At 44.4% G+C, this 12285-nt stretch overlaps 1 protein-coding gene across 3 annotated transcripts in view; it reads right to left on the bottom strand.

Annotated features, from left to right (window-relative positions):
- The window catches only part of TANC2 (tetratricopeptide repeat, ankyrin repeat and coiled-coil containing 2), a 2511073-nt gene that overhangs the window by 1981027 nt on the left and 517761 nt on the right, over nucleotides 1–12285 (bottom strand). For all 3 annotated transcript variants that reach the window (XM_078645079.1, XM_078645080.1, XM_078645078.1), the window contains exon 4: nucleotides 5954–6077. The gene's annotated coding sequence lies outside the window, so the exon portion shown is untranslated. The remainder of the gene's footprint in view (nucleotides 1–5953; nucleotides 6078–12285) is intronic.

Consider the following 12285-nt stretch of genomic DNA (forward strand, 5'->3'; position numbering starts at 1 on the left):
CACTTAACGGAGCTCTTCCGACAGGTAGTGGATGTCGGATCCTTTCCGTCCGAATCCGACGTGGCGACTATCGTGTTCATCCCAAAGACGCATCCACCCTCCTTAGATTGCTGCGACTTTCGGCCCATTTCCCTGATCAACACTGATGTTAAGATTTTCGCCACCGCCATTGCCCAGAGACTCCGTCCCCTCCTAAATGACCTGGTCCACCCTGATCAGTACCCGACACTGCATCCGTCGTCTTCATCTTGCCCTGGCCCATCGTCATCGGCTCGCCCCCTACCTGGCCCTTCTCCTTCTGGACTTTGAGAAGGCCTTTAACACGGTTGACTGGGGATACCTGTGAGACGTTCTGGAGAAGATGGGTTTTGGCCACCCCTTTCGCCGTCTGGTCCAGGTCCTATATAGCAGCCCTAAAGCCAGAGTGCTCGTTAACGGCAGACTCTCTGATCCGTTCCCGATCCGTAGGGGCCCCCGCCAGGATCCCCACTCCTATTCGCGCTAGCGATGGAGCCCCTGGCGGCGCTCATACGCCAAGACCCCTTGATCCGAGGGTGGCAATGGGATCGGAGCCACGTGGACAAAATTGCCTTGTATGCAGATGACGTGCTGCTCTATTTGGAGGACCCGGACCAGTCCGGCCCCAGGTCCTAGAGAGCCCTTTCTGCTTTTAAGCAAGTCTCTGGTCTCCGCCTCAACCCGGCAAAGTCCACGTTGGTCCCACTTCACTCCTCACACGCCTGCTTTGACTGGCAGGCGGCGATCCCCGTCTGCCGCCTGTCCTTTAAGTATCTGGGTGTGTGGGTGACCCTCCTGCCTGAACTAGAGTAAACACTCAACATCGCCCCCTAGTTACCCGGATGAAAACGGATCTTCGAAACTGGCAGTCCCTTCCCTTGAACCCGCTAGGCCGAAGCGACCTTTTGAAAATGATGATCCTCCCCCGCTTCCTCTATATTTTGCAAAACTCCTCTATCCCCCTCGCAAGCAGCTGGTTCCGGGAATTAAACAGCGTGTTTCTCCGGTTTCTATGGGGGAGGGGACGCTCACGACTGTCCCAGGCCCACTGCCGAATTCCCCCCTTTGACGGTGGTATGGGAATCACCAACCTTTACGCCTATTACCTAGTCACCAAACTCATTGTGATCCACGAATGGTTCGCGGGTGCTGGTCTGACCCCGCCTACCGAGTCGAACTCAATGTCCTCGAGTTCCCACGACTGCAGGGATTCCTCTATGGTTTCCCGGTGCCACAAGACATGCCCTCCATCACCAGATTGGTCCTTCTGGCCTGGCGTGCCGCACTCCTCTGGTGCGCTGGGACTGTAAACTGACTCGACAAACGCCCCTCTGGTGTGGCACCTGGCTGAGGGAGGCCTCCGCCCTGGAGGGGTTCCACCGATGGGACCTGGTGGGAATATCCGTACTAGGAGACGTGTGGGTGGGAGACCACGTATGTACCTTCTCTGACCTGCAGCAGCGACACTCACTCCTGAACTCCTAATTTTACAAATACTTACAGCTCTGCCACGCCCTCCACGCCCACCTCCCCATACCTACTTCCCTTTCAGAGTTTAGTCCCCTGGAGGCCCAAGTCATGAGGGGAGATCTGGGGAGGGGTTTCCAGAATATACCGAGCCTTAATTAATAATTCCCCCACATCCCTAGATCGCCTTAGGGAGCGATGGGAGGGCTGGGTGGACCCCTTGGATGAAACTGACTGGCGCGATGCCCTTATGGTGCCCAAGACCCTAACCACATCTTCGAAATTACGCCTGGTCCAGCTTTACTTCCTTCACACGGCCTATTTGACGCCGGCCTGTCTCTTCCGAGCAGGTGCAAGATCCTCCACGGCCTGTGCCCGGTGCGCCGGCACCCCGGCCGATTTTTACCATATGGTGTGGCTGTGCCCGGCCTTGGAGCCATTCTGGAGAGGGGTGGAGGAAGAACTTACGAGTACACTGTGCTGGGTGGTTCCTCAAGACCCGAGACATCTGCTTTTAGGAGTGTTTGCTGGGATGGACGGCTCCTGAGCCGATAAGCGCTTCTTGGGAACATCTCTGGCGGTGGCGAAACAGGACATTGCAGCCAAATGGTCTCAGATGGAGGCACCTGCACTGAGGAAATGGAGGAGGGGGTGGACTGGTGTGGGACACAGGAGGAAAGTGTCTTTGCGGCCCAAGGCTGTCCGGAGCTCTTCCATAAAGTATGGGGCAAATGGTTTGGCTTGTTACGATAATGAAGAACTTGATATGTCAATGTGTTCGGTGGGTAACGGCGACTTCTTCTGACAATGTTGATATGCTCTGTGATGTGGGGGAGGGGGGCAGGGGGGTTTTAATAGAATATGTGACTCGCTACAAATGAATTTGATTTGTATTGAAACTTTAATAAAAATTGATTATCAAAAAAATACATACATAAATAACACAGGCTAATATACTCAACTGGTGCTTCTAAAATACTCCTACCCAATGTACCTAACCTAGGTCTAATACCAGGGAAGAAGTGAGGTCTTTAGCATAGGTTTTAGTTCTGCCAAGAATTGCCAAAGGTTTCTCTATGTTCTAATCAGCTCCATACCTTTATAATGAAGGAGGTTGGTATCTCTGTCTCGGACTCTATTTCCCAACACTCCGCAAGGGAAGTCAGAAACACTGGAGCTGGATTCTCGGCAGGAGAGGACAGCTCCTTTTCAGTGCGTCAGCTGGAGAGTCGGCTTCCTTCGGCACTTGCTGTAGCGAGCTGCGTCGGGCAAGTAGGTAGTCGAACTGCACCGAACCACACCGTGCTTTGCTATAGCAAGTGAAGGTATATTTATACCTTGAAGGTGTTTAGGAATGCCAGCATCGACGTAAAGTCGGGCATATGAACGTCATGGATGAACCCCTAAGGAATAGTTGTCTATGCATAATAAATGAGTTGCTTGGAGAAATCAATATCCAGGCCAGGGGAAGCCCCTTCTGCTTAAGAGTCTGGTTTTCCAAGAAATCGTTGTGACGTTGATGAACGGATGGAAGTAGCCATGCCTGTATTTGGGTAGCATGGGCTATGCCTAAATAAGGGCTTGATTTCTATGCCTATATAAGGGCAACGCAAATTGTACCTATATAAGGGCAAGAAAGTGTTATTGTTTGGAGAAAACATCAAATCTTCTAAGTGTGTAAAAAAGTTGTCTACCATTGTAGGTGAAAGTTGGATTACCTCGTTTAGAAGATCAACCGCACATAGATGTGAAGCATCGCCGTCAGCATTGGTCGCATTAGAAATGTTCGTAATGGATGGTACCTGCGCACCTGTTGTTTCCTCTCGTACCTCAACAGTAGCATTTTACGTCTGTGAGTTCTCAATGAATGCCGTCATCAGAATTGGTAGCCGCTGGGGACAACACAGTGCATGGGCCGTTACTGGTTCAAGCAAAGTATCAACATCCGTTGGCATGACTGATGGGAGTGTGAGACATGATTCTAACACGCATTCTTCTCCTCATAGCAGGCAGCGTAGAACAGGTAAGATGCAATTGGCACCCTTACCTTCTGAGGACCAACCGATTGATCTGGAAGAATATTCAAACTATCCCCATTGATCGCTGATTTGAATAATTCTGTGGAGTGACTAGTGACTTGTGAATGTGATTGCAGTATTTATATGGATGTGAGTAGTATGTATGTGTATGTCTGGTGATACTAGCCTGTGGTTTGATGTGTGGGCCTTGGTGAGAACACATTGGCTTTTTAACTTACGTCATGTTATATTCTATTCTAAGAATCATATGCTCCGTTGTGTTATTTTCCTTATTATGAATTCTTTGTAACCCAGCTGTTTTTTTTAAATGCATGATTTGAAAAGATATTGCTTTAATAAATAATTGAATAAATAATAAAATAATTTATCTTGATATGTTGTTAAAATCTGTTCTTTGAATTGCTAATGTGGCTTGAGGCTAGTGCAAATATATTTGGACCTCTTTTGAGGCCACCTTGCATATCTATAGGCATGTACCTTTCTCCCTCCTTGACTTCAAATTGGTCTGAATGACAGAAACCATGTGGTATTTAATTCTCTTAGAGAAGGTAGTCCCAAAATTTGGACGATGCGCTCACGACACTTCATCGCCAGTAGAGCCGTCTCCATGGAGAACTGGGTGTCGCTGGTGAATTGGCTTGCCATATCGCAGCAGTAGGAGCAAAAATAGAATCCCTTCAGCGAGTCCCAAAATGAGAGGCAGTCCGCCAAACACAGAGTGCACTATGTTTGGAAATATTCCTAGGACTGCCTCAAAAGGTGCTAACAGTCCAGAAAATACGGTCTTAAATACATGTACAATACCACTCGTATCAGACATGTTTAAGATACAACTTAACATTTCTGAGAAATGTACAGGGCAGTTTGTAGTTCAGAGGGCATCATACACACAACAGTCCTTGCAGTTTCACTATAATAAACTACATTTTGTACGGTGTTGAAAAAGTGAAGTCAACGAACTAGTTTCGTAGTGATATACATTTAGACTGTAACGTCTTTAATATTTTAGTCAATCGGCACATATAAGTGTTGTGCACGATTCTGTGCTTGTGTCAGCAAAAAAGTAAACCTAAAAAACGCGTTGCTGTAATGTTACAGTATCTATGTACTCTGAACTTCAGACCAAGCACTGCTTTCTCTCTCAAACCACTGTTCCATTATATCTACTAATGTAGAAGTATATCTCTACATTACAGTAGGTCCTGAAAGCGGGTATGTTTTTCTAAAGATGGGTGTCTTAGCACTCTGTACAGAAGTTAACACAACAGAATTGTTTTATTTCGTGCTAAACATACCCTCTTCATTCCCAGTATGGAGGAAGATTACTAAGCCAATGGCAAGATGCCAACAGTGACCAATGAGTAATTTCAAACAAATATGTTTTCTGGGGCACACTTTGCATCTGGCTTAAAAAGGAGTCAAGATGGTTGTGGATGTGGAGCAAACAGAATGGGCAACACTAAGGAATATCAATAGGCCAATGACTTGGTAACACGATTAAACTTACATTAGCTCTGATGGTGAAGGCCTTGTGAAGTCTAACTGCCCAGATAGATCATCATTTGAAAATACATGGGACTATGTAATGCATTGTGAATAAGGATGAAGTTTACCTGGTTTGCTATAAAAGCACCTGAGGGAAAGTAGGGTGTCTTATCTAAAACAAAAATTGTTTCGAAACCTACCTAACATCCAGGGTTTGGACTAGTCATGGCAGTACCTCATGCACTAACAAGGGGGAGTTATACATAACTCTGACTGGAAGTCAATGGAATGCTTTCAGTGCGGACGTATGGGGATCCTTCCTTTGTCAATTCAATACTGAATTTGGTTGTTGAATTTTGAAAACGTTGCAACTAAATGAGCATATATATCGCATTATGGGAATCTAATCTGGCAGAAAAACGCACTGTGGCAATGAAAATAAGTGTATCATTTATTTTAACATGAAATTGAAACATACCAGCCTTGACTATTGTATTTGTTTGTTTATTCAAGGTGAGGTGCATATAACATTTCATGCTCCTATTTTGTTTGTACGCTTTGTAGGTAAAGGCTTTTTTTGGCCTAAGGAAAATGGCCAGGAGGCATAATTCTAAACTGGAGCGACTTTGGACAGGGACCTAATTTCGGTCTTATCTCCACTAATTCAAGTTCCTTTTCTATCATTCAGGATTCAACCATTAAATAAATTGTCTAGATTTTCGGCTCTCATTCATCCTTGGGTCGACATCTGTCTTAAACAAAATTTGCTTCTCATTATATGATTTGATTATGCTCAGCGTGCATGAAATACATCAGTCCAAGTGATTAAATGAATTACACCACAGAGATCACACACAAATTAAAAAGCAGTGGAGATAGTGTTGAGCACTGCGGTACCCCCAAAGATCAATAATTTGGGGTCAAACAAAAAAGTCCATCGTTACCTGAAAAGATCTGTCAGACAGAAAGCTACTGAGCAACTGTCAAACTGTGCCTTGGATACCAAACTCTTCCAAACGACAAAGTAAAACTTGTCATAGTCCGTGGTACCAATTGCCGCAGAGAGCTCTAAAGGGATAAAAGGGAGCAGGTTTAGTCTGATAAGCATACATACAGAGCTCATCCAATACAGCTGTCACTACCATTTCAGTGCTGCAGCCGGAATGGAAAATAGTGTGCAATCAAGCAGTTTTGAAAATATGGCAACCCGTTCTAAAGCTGTAAACACAATGGCATTGGTAGTGAAAGATAGTTTATTACTCATATTACACATACATGAACTTTTTGTAATCCTTCAGGACCCTACCCAACATAACTGAAGCACGTATAATCGTTTTTTACTCATGTGAGCGACTTTTAAAGCAATTCTTTATGCAGTCTAGCAGGGCTAAAATCATTTGATCCAGAAGGTTTACTGCACTTTATTACAGATAAAACTGCATCGTCATCATCTAGTAGGGAGAACTGAGTAAAACCTGTTGCAATAACTAGAACAGACATTTGAGCAGAGAATTGATTGAAATCCATCGTAGATAAGTCTTGTGGGAAGCCAAAATATGCCAATTGTATTAATCCTGGATTCAAAATAATTCACAAATTGATTACATTTGGCTACAGAACTTACTCGTTGAGACCTATCATTGACATACTTCAGCTAATTTATTTTATAGAAAATTGTTCAAGAAAGTAAACACAAGGTGTTTTGGGAAAAAAATAAGGACTTCTTCAAAGCTTTTTGTAGATAGTTATAAATTGCCCCTACATTCTTAGATAGGGGAGAATATTCTTATGTCAAGCTCTTTCTAGTGACAAATGTTTTATCTCATAGCTGATAACTCCACCTTAAACCAATTATTTAGAATGTTTTTTCCCTAATCCTAGAGTAGTGACAGCTGTTCATTATAACAATTAAGTAGCTTAATCAAGTCAAATAGGCTTTATTTCGACATAAAAAATATCTTAAAAAGCGTACATACATGGTAAATTCAGTTAAAACATTACTAGATAAAAAGCATTAAAAAAAAAACCCTTAAAAATAGGCCAGAAACAGACCATAAGTTAAGATCATGATTAAACAATTTACTGCATCACCCACGTAGAACACAATTGCTTGAACTTTCTCTAATTTCTAACTCAACTGGTGGACGATAAATAGGGGGCAAACGGCATTTACAACGCACACCTAAGCAAGCATGCGGTTTCCTCGCAAGCTGAACAATGCTTGCCTTAACCACACATATGCTTTAACCACACATATGCATGGCTAACGCAGTTGGTGTTCTAGCTGTGTGAGCGGATTGGCAGGGAGAGCAGCCTTCTGGCCCCCTTCCCCGCCCCACCTCTTTTCCCCAATATGCGCCGCTCATGGGGTAGAGGAACCAGAAGGATCGTGTCAGAAAGAAGAACCTGGACTCAGCTTGGTAAATTGGTCTGGAGCCGGGGTGAGGTGGGGGCATATTTTAGGGGTGGGACCAGTTTTCAGGGTTCTGGGCATGGGGGGGGAAGGGGAAGTTTTTCGGATAGTGGGACGAATTTTAGAGCTCAGGGTAAGGGGAAAGGGTCAGTATTCAGGGATGGCCAGCAGTAATCAGGGCTGGGCGGCAGTTTTCAGGGCTCACAGCGGGGGTGCTGAGGTCAGGGTAGTTTTTAGGGCAGTGGGCCGACTTTTAGGGTTCAGAGCATGGGGAGGCGTAGTTTTCAGGGCTGGGGCAGTTGTCAGGGCTCAGGGTAGTTTTTTTGGGCTGGGAGCCAGGTTTTAGCACTCCGGGTAGAGGTTGGGGTAGTTAATAGAGCTGAGATGCATAGATTACAATGCAGGAGGGCCGACTTTTAGGGCTCAGGACAAGGAGGGGCTGGGATGGGAATCAATTAAACAACCTGATAGGTATTAGGATACTGATACAAGTCCTTCTCATTCCTTTCAGGAGTCATACGTAAAATGCTCGGAGAGAGGAGGACGATCAGAGCGCAGATCAGCTCCTCTGATTTCACAATTAAAAAGGAAGACAAACCTCCACAGTCAAAGCCTCAAATTAAAAAGAAGAAAGTGTCTGGGATTAAAACTAAACATGCCACAGACTCAGCTGCTGAATAAGGATGGGGCTCTGACCATGCTGAACAGCGTGGAAGAAGTCACCACAATTTGCTGCAATCTTATGGAGTGTCTGGTGGCAGTAGCAATAAGTGACAACGTCCAGGTGGAAACACCCAACAAGAGACTGTGTGTCCCTAGTCAATTCTGTGAACTGCAACTCCAGATGAAAGGGGATATACAACGCACTATCAATGTTATCTTATATGAGAGCTTGTCATTCAGCTATGATATTCTCTTGGCGAAAAAGACTGGCCACCTGAATTTGTTAGGGATTGCCCAAAAGGAGAACAATAATCTGACTAGCTTTTTCTGACCTAATTTACGAATCTGAAAAACACACATACGCCAATGAGTGGGCCTATGCACAAGCTCAGGTATTATACCGTAACCACGTGGGTTGGGATGAAGGATCCCCTTTCCATATAGTACCTGCGAAGTCCAGATCACAACCAAAAAGACAATACCCCTTTAAACATGATGCCAAAAAACAAGTTAGAGAGATACTCACCCAAATTGAATATCAAAGTGTAATAGAAAGTTGAGCCTAACTGATGAATAATCCCTTGTTTCCAGTAATGAAACAAGACTATTCATATAATTTATGTCTTGGATTACAGACACTTGTACACTGTTATATGCACATTTGCTGTACAAAACGCGCATAGCGCTGAACTAATGATAAGTGCACAAAAAATATTAAACCACATATGGGCTTTTCTGCCAAAACACAGCACCTAAAAGCAGGTGCTTAACCACATTTAGTGCTTTAGGTTCTCAAAAACAATTCTGTTGTTTACCCCAAGGGTATAGGAATAGCACTGGGCTGTTTTCAGAACTATTGAACTATTGAAAGAATTTGACGACCAAGCATTGTCCTATGTCAATGACATATATTTAACAGATGATATCACACTGAATGCAAGTGCCTATTATGTTATTATAATAGTTTAGTTAGGTTATAAGTCGATAAAAGTACGTTTTATTACATGACAAGTGGCAAGCCAGTCTGCGCCAGTCAGCGTCCAGCGCCAGCCCCTGCCCCGATGCTGGATTTTGTCAGAGGGTAGGCCCTCTATCTCTTATGATAGTGCAGCGCTGTACAGCCTCGCCCCTAGATTGAGATGTTCTCCTCACTGTTCCCCCTGTAAGATATTAAAAGATTTTACCTGTTCTGACTGCGCATGGACTCCTAACAATCCAGTTAACAATGAAGTTCCCTCCTTTGCCCGCAATCCTAATGGGCCAGTAGCACAGTTCTCTGCAGCGTTAGTAATTGTGAGTTCTCTTCAGAAACATGAAATACAGGTGTTTGACCTTTTAAATAATGGAAAGCTGGACGCCCTGTTCCTCACCGAAACCTAGCTCGGCCAACCCAACCCTCGCCACAGCAATCCCACCTGGTTTTAAAATCCGGCAGAGGGGGTTCAATAGCACTGGTCTACAAAATGTAGTATGATTGTGTAACCTTCTGTCATGGTCACGAGTCGGAATGCAGCCCCCAACCCTCACCTTTCCCGGTTGCGCATGACACGTATGAATGTGTCAGGGACTACATCTCCCATAAGGCCAAGAGGCAGATCGCAGAATGACAGGAAGGAGCACACTCCTATTTAAGTCCCGCCTCTCAATGAAACGGGGCTTGACAATCTGCCTACGGAGCTTGGATCCTGATTGCCGTTGCCTCGCTACGTTTCCCGAAGTCCTGCCGACTTGCGTTTCTGCCTGGATTGAAACGCATTCCTTGAAGCGCCGCCGCGCTTTCAAATCTCCTGCCTTTGTTCGCGGCCAATTCCGCGGAACCGAGGGAGGAGCCGCGTCTCTGTTCCCCGGAGCCGAACAGGAGACGCCGACCCTTTGCGCTGTGTGGGAGCGTGGTTGTTAACCTCCCTACAGCTGGACATTGTTTCTCTAGCTAGCAGTCCCGGTTCTGGAACCGAACCGTAGAGACATTGAACTGCGGACATTTGTTTTCTTTGGCACGCATTTCTTTCCTTGGATTCACCGGTGACCCCACGGACCTGGCAAGCCACCCTTCGTGTACCACAGGTGTTCCGGAGATAGGAGCATCTGGAGAGACAGAGACTGCGCCTGCCTGCATTCTCTTTTCACCACACGCAAAGACCAGCACTCACAGGTGCTCCCCTTACAAGACACCCCTATGCACTAAGAACAGTCCTTTGGAACAATAACCAGGACACATTCATGTAAGTGAGTACGGATGGTGTTTGTCTGAGCAGGATTAGGAGAGTGATTGCGGTACTACTCATTTCTGTTCTTGTTTTCTTCCTACTGCAGGGGTCTCAGAGGGAGTATAGAAAAATGTCTCTTATTCCTGTGACGGAACAGGCTTCTTTTATTATTTTGTCCCCTTCCCCTTTTCCCTAGAATACTTCACTACCCATAGTGCACAGCTACATTGTGGTGGGTGTAGTGTTTAGGGGACATTGGGAACTACTCTTCACGGCGTCGTTCCTGCTGGCCGTTCGAAGGTTAGTGGCTTAGTATTGTTGGCGCTACTGACACCCGACACCTTCCCACTTGAGGTTTTCGTGGAGGAGGAAGCAATGGGCCTCTGCCTGAACTTAACTCCTCAACAGTCACTGGCGGGTGCCCTTATTTACAGACCCCCTGGTCATGCTGACCCATGCCTGAAATCATTACACGAACAAACTACTGAGTGTGAGGTGCACTCGGTTAATCCTGCTTAACCTGCTGAAAAAACTTAACAACTGGTGCTGCGACTTACAAGGGCTGTCACCCCTTGCTTGTTATATAGAGTAAACTAAATACAAACCTAGAAGTTTGTTTAAGTCGCGCACTGTTCACATGGTATATTTACCAATGGTTGTAAACAAACTATTCACAATTTTCAATTTCACACTGTTATATTGTATATGTATATCATGTTTGCAAGTTATATACACATCAGTACATTGTCAATATGTGCATCATTCATTGTTATACATAGATCAATTCACAATGCATAAACAAAATTTATAATCAATGTTCATTATAGTTCCATGTACATTGCCCAATGCATTTCGGAACCTGATGGTTTCTTCATCAAGGGCGGATCTGTAACACAAACATCATAATACCTTGTTAGTGGCCATGGGTATCAATAAAGAATCACATATTTGAATTAGAGCTCATATGGAGCTGTGAGCCTACCTTATGTATATGTAGTGTGGGGTGCCATAGGGAGCAATCCTCTTCTCTAAAAGAAGCAGAATTAGTCGCTTAGTCCAAATATAATAGCTCTACCTATCATCTAAACTACCAGTAAATGCAACGATCAACCTGTAGAAACTTCCGCTTACCATCAACGATGAATAAATTCAGTTAAATTCCTCTGCAAAAAACAATATTCAGGGAGACGTCATAAGTTGACCCAGGTAAAAATGACAAAACCAAATAGCAAAGATACGCTTTCAAATGACATACCTCAATGACAGACTCATATCGTTGTGCTGTAAAATATAGAAAAAATATTTTAAAATGTATAAAAAAAGCCACTTAATTGCTAGTCCTCACATACATGCACCGACAGATGCAATTGCAATACAAAAATTCTTACCGCTATGGAAGATATTAGTGCAGCCCTAAAAGACAAAAAACAAAAAGGACACCGCGAATTACTACGGCGTGAATAAAAAACTGTGTGGTATTTAAAATAGCTAACACGAACTGCAACCGCATATCGTAAAAACATACCTTGAAATGTTGGAGGTTCGTCAAATAATCAACCCGTGTTAGACACCTTAACGTCCTGCACAGCCCAATGTCGTCCTTCGATAACGGCGGCCATCTTAAAATGTCAAACGGACTCAAGTCACAGCCTGAGGATTAATAATGTCTCGATGAGATTGTAAAGCAACAATTGCTCACTTAACATAACATATGGACTTAAATATCCGTAATGATAAAACCTCACAGCCCCACTATCAAAAGAAAAAAAGCGAGGCTGCCATAATACGAGATGAGCGTCTATAATCACTCCGAAAATGTAAACGCCTAACGGATAGTGCCTATCAATCGTAGGTCAATATGAGACACGCCTCTAGTTGACCCTACAGTTGGTCAAAAAAAACAACACAAACTGATAATAATGTCAAAACAATGTGAATGTAAGACTAAAAGTGATGATATAAAATAAGAATATAAATGTCCCCAATCTCACTA

This window comes from Lissotriton helveticus, chromosome 5_1 (assembly GCF_964261635.1).
Source record: "Lissotriton helveticus chromosome 5_1, aLisHel1.1, whole genome shotgun sequence".
In the NCBI taxonomy this organism is placed as follows: Eukaryota; Metazoa; Chordata; class Amphibia; order Caudata; family Salamandridae; genus Lissotriton; species Lissotriton helveticus.